At 38.4% G+C, this 16,647-nt stretch overlaps 1 long non-coding RNA gene across 1 annotated transcript in view; it reads right to left on the reverse strand.

The window, feature by feature from the left end:
* Positions 1–2,832: 2,832 nt before the first annotated feature.
* LOC138067916 (uncharacterized) overlaps positions 2,833–16,647 on the reverse strand; it is a 44,898-nt gene continuing 31,083 nt past the window's right edge. The window contains exon 4 of the long non-coding RNA XR_011142384.1: positions 2,833–3,383. This is a non-coding gene — a long non-coding RNA (uncharacterized lncRNA). The remainder of the gene's footprint in view (positions 3,384–16,647) is intronic.

A 16,647-nucleotide genomic window follows, 5' to 3' on the forward strand; every position in this document is an offset into this window, starting at 1 on the left:
AAACTTTTGGTGGCACACAGAGTCCTAACCCAGCCACAAATATGAATGACTATAGATGGAAGCTAATATAAGTTTCTTTTATAATTGATATTCAAATAATGCAAGGCATAACAGTGCCTGAAACAAAACATCACTAGTGCTTACAAGGAAAATAGAAGTAATTTGCTTGGATTGAAACACACGTTTGGGTTTCCTATATTTCTTCTATTTAGTACACAGCCTGTCAGTGAAAGTTTTCATGTCACTGGGCCTGGAGAGAACTGTTTGTTCAGCATTGTTTCAACACTTCTTACACCCGCGGTACTACGGAGCACATTTCTGTTTAGTCTCAGGCAAGCTCTTTCCACAACAAAAATTTATGATAGGTTTCGTTTTCATTACTCACCAGGTAGCCGACAGTTGTTTTCTCACTGGTAATGTTGTTAAGGCTTCTCAGTGGAGATCTGACATGCCTCACATAGCTTTTTTTGCAAAGCAGGCGGAAAATGGAGAATCTCTTTCACAAGTTAGGATAAAGTACAGATACTAGCGTACTTTTTTTTTTTTCCTTGGTTTTAGTGTTTTCAGGAGGGCTATTTGATCCAATTTCCCTTCATCTTGAATGTCATTATGGGTATTTTGTTGTATTTTCACTTCTTTTGGAATAATACGGTAGACCCAGGCAGGGACTGGTGATGTGTGTATAAGGAAGTGTGTCTGGGATATTTCCCAAGAATAATGTTTTCTGGAAAGTAACAAAAGAATGACCAGCTAGCCAATAATGTGTCCTCTGACCCTTGCGTCCTTTCACAATTAGGAGCTGTAGTTCAGCAGAGCAGACTGAAGCAGGTGCTTGAATCCATTCCCATTGAGCAAAACAGACGCGTCCAATGTCAAACATATTTAAATCTTATTGGAACTAAGATTAAGTTCCTTGCTCTAATAAACCTTGTTTAAGCGTAACTCCCCAAATAATATATTTAGTAATAAACAGAAGAAACTCTGCAGACAAAATGCAAAATTAGGGGTGTGCCTCAGCTTCTCAGAATATTAGCGGTGTTACCACAGATCCCACTTTTTTGCTCAGGACCTTCAGAACGATGGATAAAACACAAAAAAGCTGCCATGCTGTGCCTGCAAAGGAACTTCAAATTGAATCAGACCATGCATGCAATACCTGAGATAAAGGTTTTATTTTTAGGAGGAGTAGGGCAGTTTAATGGTATTCTGGAATATCATCAGTATAGAAAATCATGGAAGATGCATGTAGAAAGATTTGAAGTCAAAAATATATGAATACATGAATCCTTGACAATGATAGCACTATTACAGCATTCAGGGCTGTATCCACTTGTCTCTGAGGCTCTATCATGTCAGATCATTTCCTTTTCTTGTGTCTCTCCAACCCTCTAATTCCTTCTATCCAGCCTGTGGTGAAATTCCAGGTTTCTATTTTCCTAGTCATATTTTCTTTCCAATAATCTCCCTTTCCCCCATGTTCTCTCAGTCCTGTTGCTGCCCACTTTCTCTGCTCAACACACCTGTACTTCTTTGGAGGGCTGTGCTTTCTTGTTTCTAAACATAGCCTTTGAAAATCGCTATTGTTTCACACATCTTTACCGCTTCCTACACCTTTTTTACAATAGCATGGTATGCTGCTGGCTTTATTATTTTCTTAGGGCTGCAGGTCCCTGTGAGGTGCCTTGACTTTTAAATACAGACATAAACTGATTCGGACATTTCATTCAGCTCCAGCTGGAAAAAGCTGTGATTATCTGCTCTGTCACAGTGTCTCTCCATGCTGCCTTCAAGGGCTGGCTTGTTTATTTTAATCTGTTTTGCAATGTATCTCGGTCATCATTCACGGGTATGCAGGACTATAAGTTATAACCGGAGTAAAGTATGCTAAACACGGGGCAGTTATAGCAGGATGATTTGAGTTTGTCATTGCTTGAGTCCAATGAAGAGGCAAATTTAGCTTCTAGGCTCTGCAAATTTCCAAAGCATTGTGCCCCATTGCTATCCCACTTCAGTGTTTTTTAATCAGTGTGACTCAAGTCTACCCTCAAGCACACACACAGAGGTCCTGCTGCCTCCAGATGCATCTGGAGGAAGAATTAGTCCCATACTCGAAATGAATTTGGTTTCAGCATCACCCAAACACATTTTACTTGCATGTGTCTCTTATTACCTCCATCAAGCTGGCACATATCCTTTATTTCTTCCTTGCTTCCTCCAGCCCTTAGGCCATATAATGCAAGATGAATCATTGATAAAATGATATGTAAGGCAAGAATATGAGAAGTAAATCCAAACAAATTTGTTGGATAAAGAGAACAGATTCTCCTTCCTAACCGGACCACTGTGGAACCAGTTTCCTTCTGACAGGTAATCTAATAAGTAATGCCATAAAATACTTAATTGCACATCAGAAAATATCTTCAGGAAAGGAAACACACTGCTTAGTGGTGTTGCACCCAGGTATTAAGGGCAGAACATCATTTTTACTACATTTCATTAATCTGGAAGGAACTGCTTAATTAGCTGATGATAGGGTATTCGAATACACGCATATGCATTAAACTCACAATACAGAGAAAGCAAACACAGCTGCTGAAACACATCTGTACCATTTGGGGGTTGAGAAAGGATTATTTACTGAATATGAAAAGAGAAAAAAAATGCATGGATTTGAGGGGATGGTTAGAAGTTCATAACTTAGTGCTTTCATAATCCTAGGATAAAAAAGTTATTTATTTAACACTAGGTATATTGTATCTCTCTCTCTCTCACACACACACACTCGCGCACACACACACGCACATAAATTCTAACATAATTGCCTTTGTTTTTAAAGGAATTATTTTCTTATTCATTGTTTATTGTAAAATATTTTCACAGGGTCTGGGAAACTATGCATTTCCGTGTATATAGAACAGGAAAATAGCGTGACTGTGGACAAACAATATCTTCCATTGTTAGCGATTTATTTTTCTCACTGTTATGAATCCCTTTGCAACTACAACAGGCATTATGACATGAGAGCAATTTGGTGCCAGTGGTGCATTTTAATGCTAGAAGCAAACCTGATAGCTTGCCTCTATCACAAAGGAGCTCTGAAGCTGTCAAACAGGATAACTAAAGATTTTTTTGACCTGAAAATTCTTGGATAGAATAAGCTTTTCTGGAGAATATTGGAAAAAGAGGGAATATCCTTGGTGGAAAGGGGCTGATTAATCATATAGTATGTCTCTGATCTTTGGTCTTATTGAAATTGCCATTGCCAACACAAATTACAGCTTCCTGGAGGCTGCTGTAACTTATACCGGAATGGAGGGAGTGTGTTTATAGCATCAAGTTGGTTTGGCTCTTCCTTCCCACTGTGCTCTTCTCATCTGCCAAACCTGTAAGAATCGTAATTATAGAAAGTAAATTTATTTCCAGAGAGCTGATGCAAGATAATTAGTGTTGCTACCACCATATCAAAATTTTCTCACAAGAATTCACTAACAAGTGATAACTGTTTAAAATCAGGTTTTCAATATTTTGCTGTAGATCTGGGTAAGATTTTTTAATATTTGTGCAAGTATCCCAGTTGCAATTACACAATGCCTTTGCATGTGCCCAGGCAGTTGCTTGCTCAAATAGTTGGGTAAATGCAGATAAAATGAAATGGCTTGTCCACACACATACACAGAGTAATGCCCCCTTCCCTTTTATCTATTAATAAAATGTTAAAAGGAAATCGATTTTGAAAGTGAGAAAAGGCTTTAGTAAGTGCTTTAAATACGCTGAACTCTTTTTCTTCCTCTTTGAAAGGAGTAGTCAGTCACAGCTCTTGTTTAAAGTTAAGCTGAAAAATGTCTCTGAGGATAAGTTCAAATTCTCTTCCAAACACCATTGAGCCAAGTATGGTTATTATCTGAATTTAATTCAAATCATATGAACCTTCCTAGTTTTTGCCATGCTACAGATTTTTTCCTTTTCAATCTGGCAATACATTCATCATGTTATGGGCAGACCCCACTCACATAAAGGAGTCGTTTTGTGAACTTTATAGCTCACAAGGTTTTCCAGGTTCAGCACATATCTATGATTTTTTTTTTTAAAGACGCACTAAACAGTCCCATAACTATGTAATAACAGAACATCACCATGCAATTAATTTTGTGTGACTCATAAACGAGACAAAAAAGAAAACAGAAGTTTGAAGAATTATCCCTAAACTGCTGTATCTAGAAAACTTTCAGTCCGCTCAGAACAACTCGCACTCTCTGCAGCCCCTCTTCTACCCGATCTCCTGGTCAATTACAGAGCTGGTTTGAGTGAACAAGCACAGGTCGTTCCCCATAGCCCTGAGTCCTTGTTCTGGCTTGGATAGGTGCCTCAGTTCTCCAGCGTTTTGGAAGGGCATAACAGTAGCAATTACCCACCTACTTCACTGCAGTGCTGTCAAGCTGAATCTACGTCTTCTCTGTGCCTGGGACGTGCAAAATGCTATATAAAAATGTTAAATATTTAATATTACTTCCCAACCTTACAGTCAGAATTTGCGCTGCTTAGAGGAAAGAGGATGCGGGATAATTCCGGACTGAACTTTTAAAAAGAGGTACTCAGGAAGGGCATAGTCAGCAAAACAGCAGCCACATCCAGGGTCTCCAAAGACCTCTGTGTTTATGGGCACTCTATGGTTAGAGGTCCTGGCATTTTTCCAGACGTGTTCGCTCCACGTCTGCAACTCTGTAGAGTACTCCTTGCATGGAAAGTATTTTTAAAATGCTTTCTCAGCCTACTATGTATCCACAATCTATTCTATGGATTTTCCTATTTTTCCTCTCAGCACATTTGTGCCTGTCTCCATTGGGTTTCCAGGCCTTTGGCATCCTCACACTGTGTTCTTCCGGCAGTTTGTTCTGTCCACTGCCCTTTTCAGTGCTCCTGTGAGCCTTGTTACTTTTGATTGTTGTCATATGTATTGGTCTGGATTCATACCCTCTCATTAATTCCCAATTTAGCATGTTTATACTGCTGTTCCAGCGAAGCCAGGGTTATACAGTTTCTAGGAAACAGCTATTATTTATCCCTTTGGATACTGCCTATATTGTCATATTTCAGAATAATTTTCATCCATGCTATATTTCATTGAGTAGATGCTTTAATAAAAATAATGTTTAACAGCATCATAGCAACACTCACAGCAACACAACAATACGCATTTAGCTTGTATGTACTATGGACTTGCAAAACAAACACAAAATACAATATATTGACATTCAATGAGGGCAAGAAAATGCCCTCACTGAACATCAAACTCAAAAAAAAAAAAAAAACCCTATATAAGGACCTAAGTGAAAAACTTGAAACTGAATTCTGACAACAAACTTCAGAGAAGATTGGGTCAGCGCTGGTTGTTCAGACCTCTCTCCGCTACAAGCTGTGTTCTAGCCTGGTCTCTATAGCTTTCTGGCTTCAGGTTTTTAAAGCCATAAGGGGAATTTAAGCACCCAAATACCATTAAAATAAGTAGTTACTGAGCGTCTATTGACCTTGCAGCTCCATCTTGATGTTGCTTAATGATAATGTATTATCTTCTCGTTGGAGGCATTTCTCCTGTTGTTATATGGCAATGACCTGCACATCTGCCTGTAGTCTGGTCGTACTTTTTCTAATATAAGGATACTGGTATGGTAAAAAATTTCATCATCTACATTTGGTGAAAGATTTAGATTAATCTTCTCTCAATAGATGACCTAAATACCAGGAAGAATGACATGACCAGGAAGGTTTCTAAAATGCAATCCTTTCTTTTGTATTAGTCCTATAGCAAAGTCATCTGGGACCCGGCAGTACACGACTGCTCAAAATGCTTTTTATTAGATTTGCCTAACATAGGTTTAGCAAAAACTAAAAGTTGGCTTTATAAGTATTTTATAAACTTCTCAGTGGAAAGCCTGAAAGTTGACCTCTGATAATGGCTAAATTCCTGCTTAAAAGGGGGCTGAAGGCTAGTAACATGAGCAATTATCTAAGAGCTGGCAGTGCTTCTCTTCGTCTTTCATATAAGTGCAGCTGGAAAGAAGAGTAAGTTTAGCACTATTTTATACAACAAGCCTTCTTATTTCATTGAAGTCAAGGGATATAAAGAGTGGATTTTAAGGGCCAAGTTGGGGCTGCCTGCTCCAGGGATACAACGGGCTATTTTACGAAGAACATTCTGCATCCTTCCATACATCCTTTAAGAAGACCAGTGCTGTCGGATGCATGAACGTATAGCTAGCACAGGGCTAAGGCTGCTCAGGTGGTCAGTGCCTTTCCACAAGCCCCGTCGCACAAACGCAGCAGGGGAGGAGGCCGCAGGCTGTCGGAGCAGCGGTAGGTTTGCCAGTTCACAAACTTGCCGAACTTACCGCAAGTTGCTGGAACCAAATACCAACCAATACTATGGCTTGCTCCATATGAGGTCAGAGTAAATGCCCTTGATTACTTTCTCCTGAAGCTGTCTGCGTGACAGGATTGTGGAAGGATGTGATGCCTGTATTGTATTCTACACACATGATCGTTGCATCTTTTGACACGTGTACTTCATCTGCCTGCTCTGAGCTAGGGCACCTACTTCATTTAAAGCAAGCTTCAGTTTAGAGAAAGTCTGGATTTGTTTTGATTTTGATTCTTACACCCCCAAAATTAGGTAAATGGTTGTGAAATAGGATTTTGGCAGCAAACCTAGAACTTGAGTACATAATGAACACAGTGATCATAAGTTCTCACTGAAGTTTAGCTGGAGACATTTCCGACCGTTCGCTAGGCCTGGGCACAAACGTAGTATGAGCACACCATATATTAACAATATATCCATTATGTACTTTCAATGCACGTTGCATTTTGAAAAAAAAAAAGAGCTATTCATAAATAATTTCTACTTTATCAGCTTCCTTCATGTGTGAATTCCACGTATGAATTCTAGTTGCACAGGTATATACGTTAACTTAAGGTCTTTTATTGTCCCTCTCACTGTAGTTACTAAATGCTTTGCTACCTTTAATGTATTTATCATGAGAACACCTGTGTGAAATAAAGCAGCGAGAAACCTTTATCCCATTTTGGCAGTAATAACTTGAGGCACAAAGGGATACATTAAAAAAAGGGACACACAATCTGTTACCACCTGTGCAGAGAGTTCCCAGAGCTCAGCCCGGAATGGACCAGCAAGGTGGAAACCAAGAGCAGGCTCTCCCTGCGCGTTAGAGGTTCGTGGCCATGAGCCTGGAGCAGACCAGCATGCTCCTGCCCATGCGAGGTGATGCAGTAGGAGGGGAGGGAAAAGCAAATGACTTTGCCACCGCACATCTCATCCGCTTATCATCTCTTGTAGAGATAGCCTGGCTTGGGAAGGGGTTTGGATTATAGTATCAGCTTTCCTTATTTGCACGAGAGTGTAAAAAGCTAGAATAATTATACATTAGTCATATTCGTGAGAAATTAATGGACGCTAAACGTCCATTGAAAGTGGTGTTAAACCTAGCATTATCTTTAGATGTTTACATTTCTGTTGAAATGTATCATTCTGACTGGTCATTTTTTAATAGGGAACGTTCGAATACAGAGCTACTACTGTAATGAAGCTTGCTAGAAGTCTTACAGCAATTAGTGTTTCCTCTGTCTCGATTTTTGAATATAAATCACACTTTTCTAAGGGAAGAATCCCTGTAAAATGCTCATTGTTAAAAGTCGACAGGCTGAGCTGAGTCAGTCTGTTGGAGCTGCAGTATGCTATATTTAACTGAAGCCAGCTAAGTTAATGCACTTTTTGTAGTAGAATAACAACAACAAAAACAGGAAAAGGTTGTTTGCTTACTGCTCGTTGGCTCATTTTCTTTCCATTCTTGTTTCCAGCTTTGGAAATCACACATTAAAGCAATCATTGTCCTTTTTGGTTTTATTTTAGCAGAGCTGGTACCAAACACCAATTATTTAAAAAAAAAAAAAAAAAGGGCCAAAGCTGATCTGACCTATACCAATTAAACAAGCTGGACACTGAATAAAATTCTGGGAGCTCTGAGATCGGTATCAAACCTCTCCTTGACCTCAAGCTTTTTTTCTGGACTTGTGTTGTTCAGTTTAAAGCAAAATCCTCTGCGCAAAGTTAGCATAAGAGTGGCAAATGGAGTAATGTATACTGGGTGAAAACATACACACGTGCAGCTGCATACATGTGTGTATAATATATAAAGCATGCATATATACGTATGGACATTACACACCAGTTGCAAGCTATGTAGTGCTTTAGGGGAAACTGGGAAAACAGTAACAAAGAAATGTCTACCTGGTTAATTGTCTAAAGATATAAATAACTCTCACTAAAAACATAATAAAGGCTCTGTTGTGTGATCATGTGCTTGGGCCAATCAGGATATGAGCAGGAAGGTAACCACTTTATATATATATCTACCTCTGCAATGCGTATTTCAAAATCTCTCTCTCTATATATATATATAAATCATATTTTATTTTTATACTTATGCTAAAAATAGCTTTTGTCATGTCTTTATGAGAAAAAAAACACTATGAGCGAACGCACTGAATCACTGAGTGCTATATGTCACTGGTAATATTTTTTTTCATTCATCAAAATATAAAAAATATATTACCATACCTAGTACATTTAAGCACTGCCATTATGTATGTTAATTATTTAAACTGTTATTTCATATAATTGTGTCACTTGAAGTATGAATAATTTTTGGATCAGAATGTATTGCAACATTCTGAGTACTTTTTTTAAAGGCTGAAAATTATCTTCCTTGGGTTTGTATTTCAATATAATCACTTTGAACTGTGGTGTTAGGTCCAGGTCTGAGCAAAATCCCAAGAATATCCTACTGGAGGAAGTTCATCCTACTGGAGGAAGTTCAATCCTGCGTCCTCTTGGTCAGTATCCTGTAGCTGCAGAATGCTGCAGCAACTCTTCCATTAACTCAGATATGCTTCTTGGTACATTATGAGGCAGAACTAAAATTCTACCCACTTAGAGAGGGAATTTTCACTCCAAACCTCAGTCACCTAGTAGATTTGATTCGTAATTGACCCTATGTACAATAAATACAATTTCTTCACAAGTGGTGATAAATTAGAATTTAATTCATCTTCTCTCCTGATTAGGTGCATTAAAATTAGTCTGGAATGGTATGTTCTCAATCTGAGTTTAGAACACACATTTTGAGGCTTGGATCTGAAATATCAGTCTGAGCTACCTGCAGTAGAAGTCTGCAGGTCTGCCAGTTCCTTCAAGGATAGCTTTTCCTTTCCTGCAAAATCAGCTATATGGCCCTAAGCCAAGGTTTCCTTGCTAGGGGCTGAACAAGCCTTTCAGGCACTTCTGGCGGACCTCACAACAACACACACATGCATTATCCAGTAACAAGAAGGAAAAAACAATCGTAAGGACACAGGGCAGACGAATGAAGCTGCAGGATATTTCTAGTCCCCCGCTTTCCATGTTCCTTGATCATTTCCTAAGCGGTGGATGCAAGATCTGACCACGGAATTTCCCCCCTCCTTTTTGACCAAAGATGTTTTCTCGGTTTTACTGTTAACAGAATTTTTTGTCTTACTGTACCATGCTAAAGCTACTTGCAATCCTACCCTTCCACAGCCTATTTTGTACCGTTGCGCTAACAACCTCAAACTCCCTGTAGAAAAGTTCTTAAACATCTTATCCCCTCTCTTCTTATTATTCAGAGTTCACTTTGTTATAATATACCAGGCCTTACTTCCAGATTGAGCCTCTTTGGGTATTCCCACAATTTATACCAAGCAGCCTCTCTTAAAAGACAAGTGTATGCTTAAAAGCAGGTCCTTACTAAAGTATTCTTAGTTGTCTTTCAGTCCTCTTGGATGTCTGCGTAACTGAATCATTATGTTAAACAAATATATGCTTCATATATTCAAGACCATGTTGGCTGGCTGGTTTCTAATTACATTTTGTGTTGTTGGATAAGCTTGTATCTGCAACAAAGAAAAAGCATCTTGATTTGTAAATACATAAATAATTTAATATGGTTGTGGAAATAAGAGGAATTTAACAAAGTACGGCTTTAATAATGTTAACTGAATGCTCATGTGAACAATCTGCAGCTGTAAAAAATTCTTGCTCATGTGTTGTTAACTATTAGCGCTTAGTAACATATTTCTGATTAAACTTTACTGTGTTAGCATATATCTATAGTGGACATTTGCTAACGGCAGCTTAGGATCTATTTAAGGCCTGGATTTGGAAAACATCTCCAAAAGTGGAGGTTTGGAGAAAAGGGGAGAGTTTGAAAATGGATCTGAGGTTGAGAGATCTCAATGCAATCACATGTCTGTGCCTCTCGTACTGGAGATGCATGAACTAGCGTTAGTACATTTGTACAGCTCAATAAATCTGTACAGCACAGTTTATTAGTGAGCAAAGGCATTGGGGTGCGATGCAGTATTCCCATCTCATGCGATGCAGAGTTTAGCTATGCTGCTTTCATTTCTAGAAAGACATTGATGAAGGTTACTCAGCAATCTCTGTACTCTGCAAAAACTACGTTTCTGGAGACGTAAATGTATTCTCCAGTTGATATCCCAGTAGCAGGAGTTACATGACCAAATGTAAGCTCCAGTCTGGACCGCCCATTCAACCCATTAATTTCAGCAGGTGCAATCTGCGGTGCCATTGTGTAAAGCATATAGCACTTGGACAACCCTCCAACCAAAACCTCATCTAGGAGAGTACGTAGCCTTTTTTCTCTAATCCGATCAACACCATTTATCTTCCTACTATATAATTATATGTTTTGTGTAACAAGCTTCCATTTACATTATGCTTTTTTTTTAAAACAAAATCAGTGGCATAATGGGACTTTTCATTTCCGTCTCCTTCCTCTTATTTCTCATCTTTCTCAATTGAAAAGCCGATGCTATGCTTGCATTTAAATACTTAAATACTTTTAACAGCTAGAAAGTTTTCTACCAATAAGATACAATTGAAAACCATTAATAAACATCTTATATGTCTACTCAGTGAATTTAACAGAAAGATCTCTTGCTTCCTCATAGGTTTTTATGACCGTCAATTACATTTATTATGCAATAATGAACCATGCAGGATCTATATTGACCAAGGATTTATTTTAACGGATCATTAACTTGTCAGGTTCCTCCTTCCCCTATCTTCCTTCTGATTGTTCCTTCTCTTTCCAGAATTCTTATTATCACAGCAATTAGTCTGATTATTAACTTTGGACGAAGATGTATTTCATTAATGAAAAATTAATGTTCGTACAAATTAAAAGTTCCCTATAAAAGAATAACGTACCAATAAGGTCTGTAGGATATGATTTGAATTTACACTCCAGATGGATAACATATTGATAGTTTAAAATGTTGGAAAATCGTAGTCACTCAAAAGTCAGTACAGGTTATTTAATTTTTTCTCCTGACTTCAGTAGCAGATTTACAGAATTCAGTCTCATAGAAACTTATACAAGTTTATCTTTCCACAATGTAACTTTAGAAATAATATTGTAGATCAACCGCAAAGGTAACTTCTATAAAAATATCAGCTATGCCTTTCATTCTTGTAGGCTTCAATAAAAAAGATTCTAATTGCAGTTAAGTCAATATAAATCATGGAAGCCAATGGAGCTATAATACATTAGTGGTATAGCTACTGACAACAAAAAAACTGCTTCCCATTTTTTCCTTAGTTTTCCTAGAAAGCATGACCAAATATTTTGGACCTAATACTGCTGAATGTTTCGAAAATGTATGTAATAGGAATCACTCCAGTATTGCCTGCTTAGACACCAACTCACAGCATGCATCCAAAGCAGAGGAAAATCACTCCATCAAGCTATAGTGAGTGAAATCATTCATGGTTTTATCAGATCAGATGTGTATAAATAGACAATTTGTATTCTCTTTCTGTAAACACTTCCCAGAAAACACTTCTGCGAAAATAACAGCATTGACTTACACACATGACACAGTAATGACCTAGAATAACTACCCTAGAATTAGCAGTTCTATGTTAAAAGGAGAAATAGTCAGATGGTTTCTTTCTTTTTTTTTCCCCCCATTTTGATCCATTCAAAATGTGTTATTACAGTTTTGTTTTTCACACGTATGGTAATATTCATATCAGTTTATATTACACATTATAATCACTCTCGCTCCTACAGTATCAGCCCTGTACAAGTCAGGAATATCTACAAGGAGCAAATTTTGTATTTTCCTGTTGCATTCATGACAGATGCCATAGTATCTGCGTTACAGTGCAAAGAAATATGAAGGGGCTTAGTTTTGTGCTTGCCTGATAACACTTGAAAGAACAGTGCAAACCTGGATGGTTTCAGGTTTCAGGGAGTTTGAATGCTGAACCCTATGGAAATATCAGCGAAGCTGTATCTACGTGCTGGCCTGCAAATTCCAGTTTAAGAAAACACTGTATGATCTAATTTGTGAATCTAATCAATTTTGGAATTTATTGATTAATTTAGTTTTCTGTAGATTTGGCCTCTAGATGAGTTTGTTGAGCAGAAGGGTTCTTCCGTTTGGCTGATCAGATCAGTAGACCTACAGCATCCTGATGTGTCCTGACTTTATACATAGCCGAACAAAATCTGGGTTCAGACCAGCTCTATTACAGCATGCTGGCTCCATAAGAAGGAAACCCTGGCATGTGACCTGTGAGCCATGGCAAGTCAAGTGCCCAACAGAACTGAGGACCAAGCCTCCAGGGAGGGAGCATGGCAGTGCACCTTTACTACTCTGCCTAGACAAAGTCTGTATTATACAATGCAGACAGCAATGCCTGTAACATACAAAGTACAAACTGAGCATGAAACGGTATTATGCCAACCACAGCAAGAGTAAATTTTATAAATTATCTCACTTTGAACAGAATGGCTTCAATCTAGCACATGTTCCCCAGCCTGCTGACCAATGATATGAAGGTGGCAAGTATCTCTTGAACCAGGATATGCTAGTGTACCTTATGAATCATTCACATCTAAACTTTGGTTTTTCACCATACATGGTAAAAAAAAAAAAAGCATATGTTGTTTACCATACTCAATCATGCTTAGGTTTTGTGTTTCTAATGGGGTATATTAATGTTACTAACGTCTGAACTTGTTGGATTAAGTAGTTTCCTACGGTATTGCTTCTGTGTGGATACCTTTAATAAATTCCATCTGTAAGCTTCACTCTACTCCTATAGTATCTATAGTTCCAAATTAGGCTTCTAAATACAAAACTACCTCAGCAAGTCTGTGACCTAAAAATGACCTCCAGGCATCTCGTAAGCATTTGTGCTGAGCAGCATCACAAACCATTCTCTTTTTCCATCCACTTGTAGACTAGTGGGAATAACTAAAGCACTTTGTTTCCCATAGTATGTAGCATACATGCTGGAGGCAAGCAGTCTGAAAAGGGTCCAAGATTTCTATGCTTTCATCTTCAGGCAACACAGAACTGCTTAAGAGCAGCATCTCACTCTAATTCATTTTATTCGTTTTAGGGATTTAATGCAAATTCCTGGCATCATTTCAAAGCTTATTCTTTAGGTTAATAAACTTAGAATATTAAAAGGAAAAAGGGAATGTATTCTCAGTGCTGTAGCTTCATTTTGCAGATTGGTGCATAGACCTTCTGCCAGATCACCTTTGCTACATTTAATAGCAATCATGGGTCTGAAAACCTCATGCAAACTGTAGAAAATTAAAAGACCAGTAAATTCTAGTTTGATGGTGTTTATTATTTTTGTTTGCTTTGAAGAGACTTACTTCCTCTTGGAATAAACAGAAGAAATAAATAAGGAGATTATTCCAACAAACCCGTGCAGACATTCATTGTTCACCAAAGTTATAAAGTCTGAGTCTGGGATTCAAAGGTGGCAGTCTGGAATACAGTGTTATTTTCCTCACTTAGTGCCCTAGGGAACTCTTTTGTACTTCTGGCCCAGGTAGCGGTGCAATGTACACTGTAGGTAGCAGCAGTGTCGGCTTGTGACTGACATCAGTTTCTGGATGTCTGCAGTGTTAATGCAGACAATGTTACAATGCTCAAACTTCTGGCCATTGACATTAGGCAGTGTAATGACTTCTAAATGCTTCTCTAAATGTCTGAATCAGATCAGAAAATACACTGTTTTTCTTTAACTCCTTGATCTTTGCTACTAGTTGTGTGATGGATTAGAAATGCCTATTTATAGAACCTTACCTTTGAGTACCTGAAATAGAAAGGGATATTTGCTGCTGCTTCTCAGTGGCAGACCTTTCCAGAGAGGATTCCTCTAATGAGGAAACATCTATAGACTCTTTACAACAATCTCAATCTAAACAGAGAACTATGGGATTGACTAATGTCAACTGCATTTTATTCTGTCACACAAAAGCAGTTCAGACCTTGAAGTGTTTTCAGAGCTGCTCATCAGTTCTTAAATCTTTGTTCTCATTTTCCTGAGGTTCGAAAGTTCTTCAGGTCTATATGAGAGCAACCAAAAACACTAAGTTTGATGTTTGTCTAGTAATATTCTTGGGTCTAGCAAGTTTTTAAGACCCCGTGATTTGCACAACTTTTCATCAACAGCAGACAAAAAGAAAACAATAAAGTCCTAATGAGAGAGCCAAACTTTCTAAGATTAAAGAAAAAAGAAACTATACGATTAAATTGTCAAAATCTTTCTGCAGAATGGGTAACTAAAGCAATACTTCAGGTTAAAACTTACTTTTCCGTGTCTCTCCATAGCATCACCTGTCAGGCTGAAAATTGTTCTGGAATCATTTGGACTGCGGTACCAGAACAGGCTTTAACTATTTGCCACATAAAACATCCTCACATATCACTTATGGCATCTGATGCCTTCTTAACTAAAAAGTTAGCTCTCCTTATTGCATTACTGGTGATTAAATAATAATCTCTAGGGAGAATACAAAACAAAAGTACCGGAATGATGCTGATAATACTAGCCTGCTGGGGTAGATCATTTTAGTGACCTTTACCTTCTTAGGTGTTAAACAGAATAAGAGGAAAAGATCCTAAAATTGTTGATGGTTTAGTGCTTGAAGGTCATAAATAGTTGAACAAGACAGTGTATAGGTTTCATTTTGGGGAAGTAATGCTGCATTACGGACTCCCAGAGGTATTTGCAAATAATTTCATTTATGCAACTTGCATAACTTAAATAAGATTTTTCCCAATAGATGGAACATTGTCTAAGCTATAGATTAGTATTCCTTCCATTTCATTTCTCTTTCAATAGTTATCTAATCTCTGTAAATTAATTTATAATGCATTATGCCTTATTTGTACTATATTATTATTTATGTATTGATTGACCCATGTGGTTAGGATTTAAGGGAAGTTGTTTTTAGCATAGTATGAAAACCTGCTTTTTCTGGGATACCCTTTATCCTGGCTGAAGCAAGGGGTCTAAGAGGCCGGTGGCTCGATAAGTTATTAGGAAAACAAAACACTCTAATACAATTTGAGGGAAGGATTTGTCTTTTGTCAATAAGATTTTTTTTAAAGTAGTTTGTGCACATAAAGCTAGAAACAGATCACTTTTTCCTTTATCTTCAGAGGGAATGTTTCTTCCCTCAACTTGTCTTGTTAAAGAGTCTAAAATGCAAATTATTTGGAGGCTTGAAATTGCCTTTCCTGGCAAAACACTGAAGACATTCCAGTAGCAATAATTAAATAATTAGCCTAACAGTCAATTGTACTGATTTTTAAGGGAGCTAAGCAGTAAGGCACAATGTTATTTGAACAGGTCATAGGTCCCAGCAGTTGTACTGTGAAATGTATTTGAAATAAAGACTATATTGTTAGAGTAATTTTCATACCAATGCAGAAAAATACCCTCATCCTGGCCACCACATGGAGTAAATCTGCTTTGCACTATAGAAATCTCAGAAGTGGTGTGGAACTTAGACATTTCCAGGAAGTTTACTCCGTTACAAGCATCTTTGTGTCCGACTGCCGGGCAGGACAGGAATGTTCCTAGATGTGGGACTTTTCATATAGTCTAGAACAGAGTAGCAGGCTTGAGGATATGCTTACATGGTATGTGGGCAGACATGAACTCACTTTACCCACAATCTGAGCTGACCAAATGCCATATAGCTGTGGTTAGCGTGGCACCGAGCCCATGCTAATATGCTGTGGTGAGAGGTGAAGCACGGTACCTTAGGCTTGCTTGGCGCTGCGCTAAAGCTGTCACAGCTTTGGTCAGCTTGGAGTGGGTGGAACAAAGCAATGATTTTAAGGTCTTGCAGAGGTAAGATGTGAGGCCTCCACATAATACCTCTAATCATTGGCCTTGTCTTCCAAAAGCCTTTCATTCCCACTCCTAGCTCTGCACAAGCTTACTGTAGGCGTGATTGTCAGGAGGGAGGAACCTCTCCTATCTCATGAGCCAGCACACGTGCAGCACAGGGCGGTGCATTAATGAGGACCTCTATCCCCACCGACTTTAAATCTGCTCCTGCCCCTGCAAGATCCCCATGCAGGAGCTGGGTCGAGGTAAAGGCTTATCCGTTCGAGTCTCATTCTGTGCCCTTAGATTCAGTGTCAGCTCCATTGGTCCAACCCTTCCAGTGTCATGGTGCCTAGCATGAGGAAGCATTTGTGCTCAGA

This window comes from Struthio camelus, chromosome 7, assembly GCF_040807025.1.
Source record: "Struthio camelus isolate bStrCam1 chromosome 7, bStrCam1.hap1, whole genome shotgun sequence".
Lineage (NCBI taxonomy): Eukaryota > Metazoa > Chordata > Aves > Struthioniformes > Struthionidae > Struthio > Struthio camelus.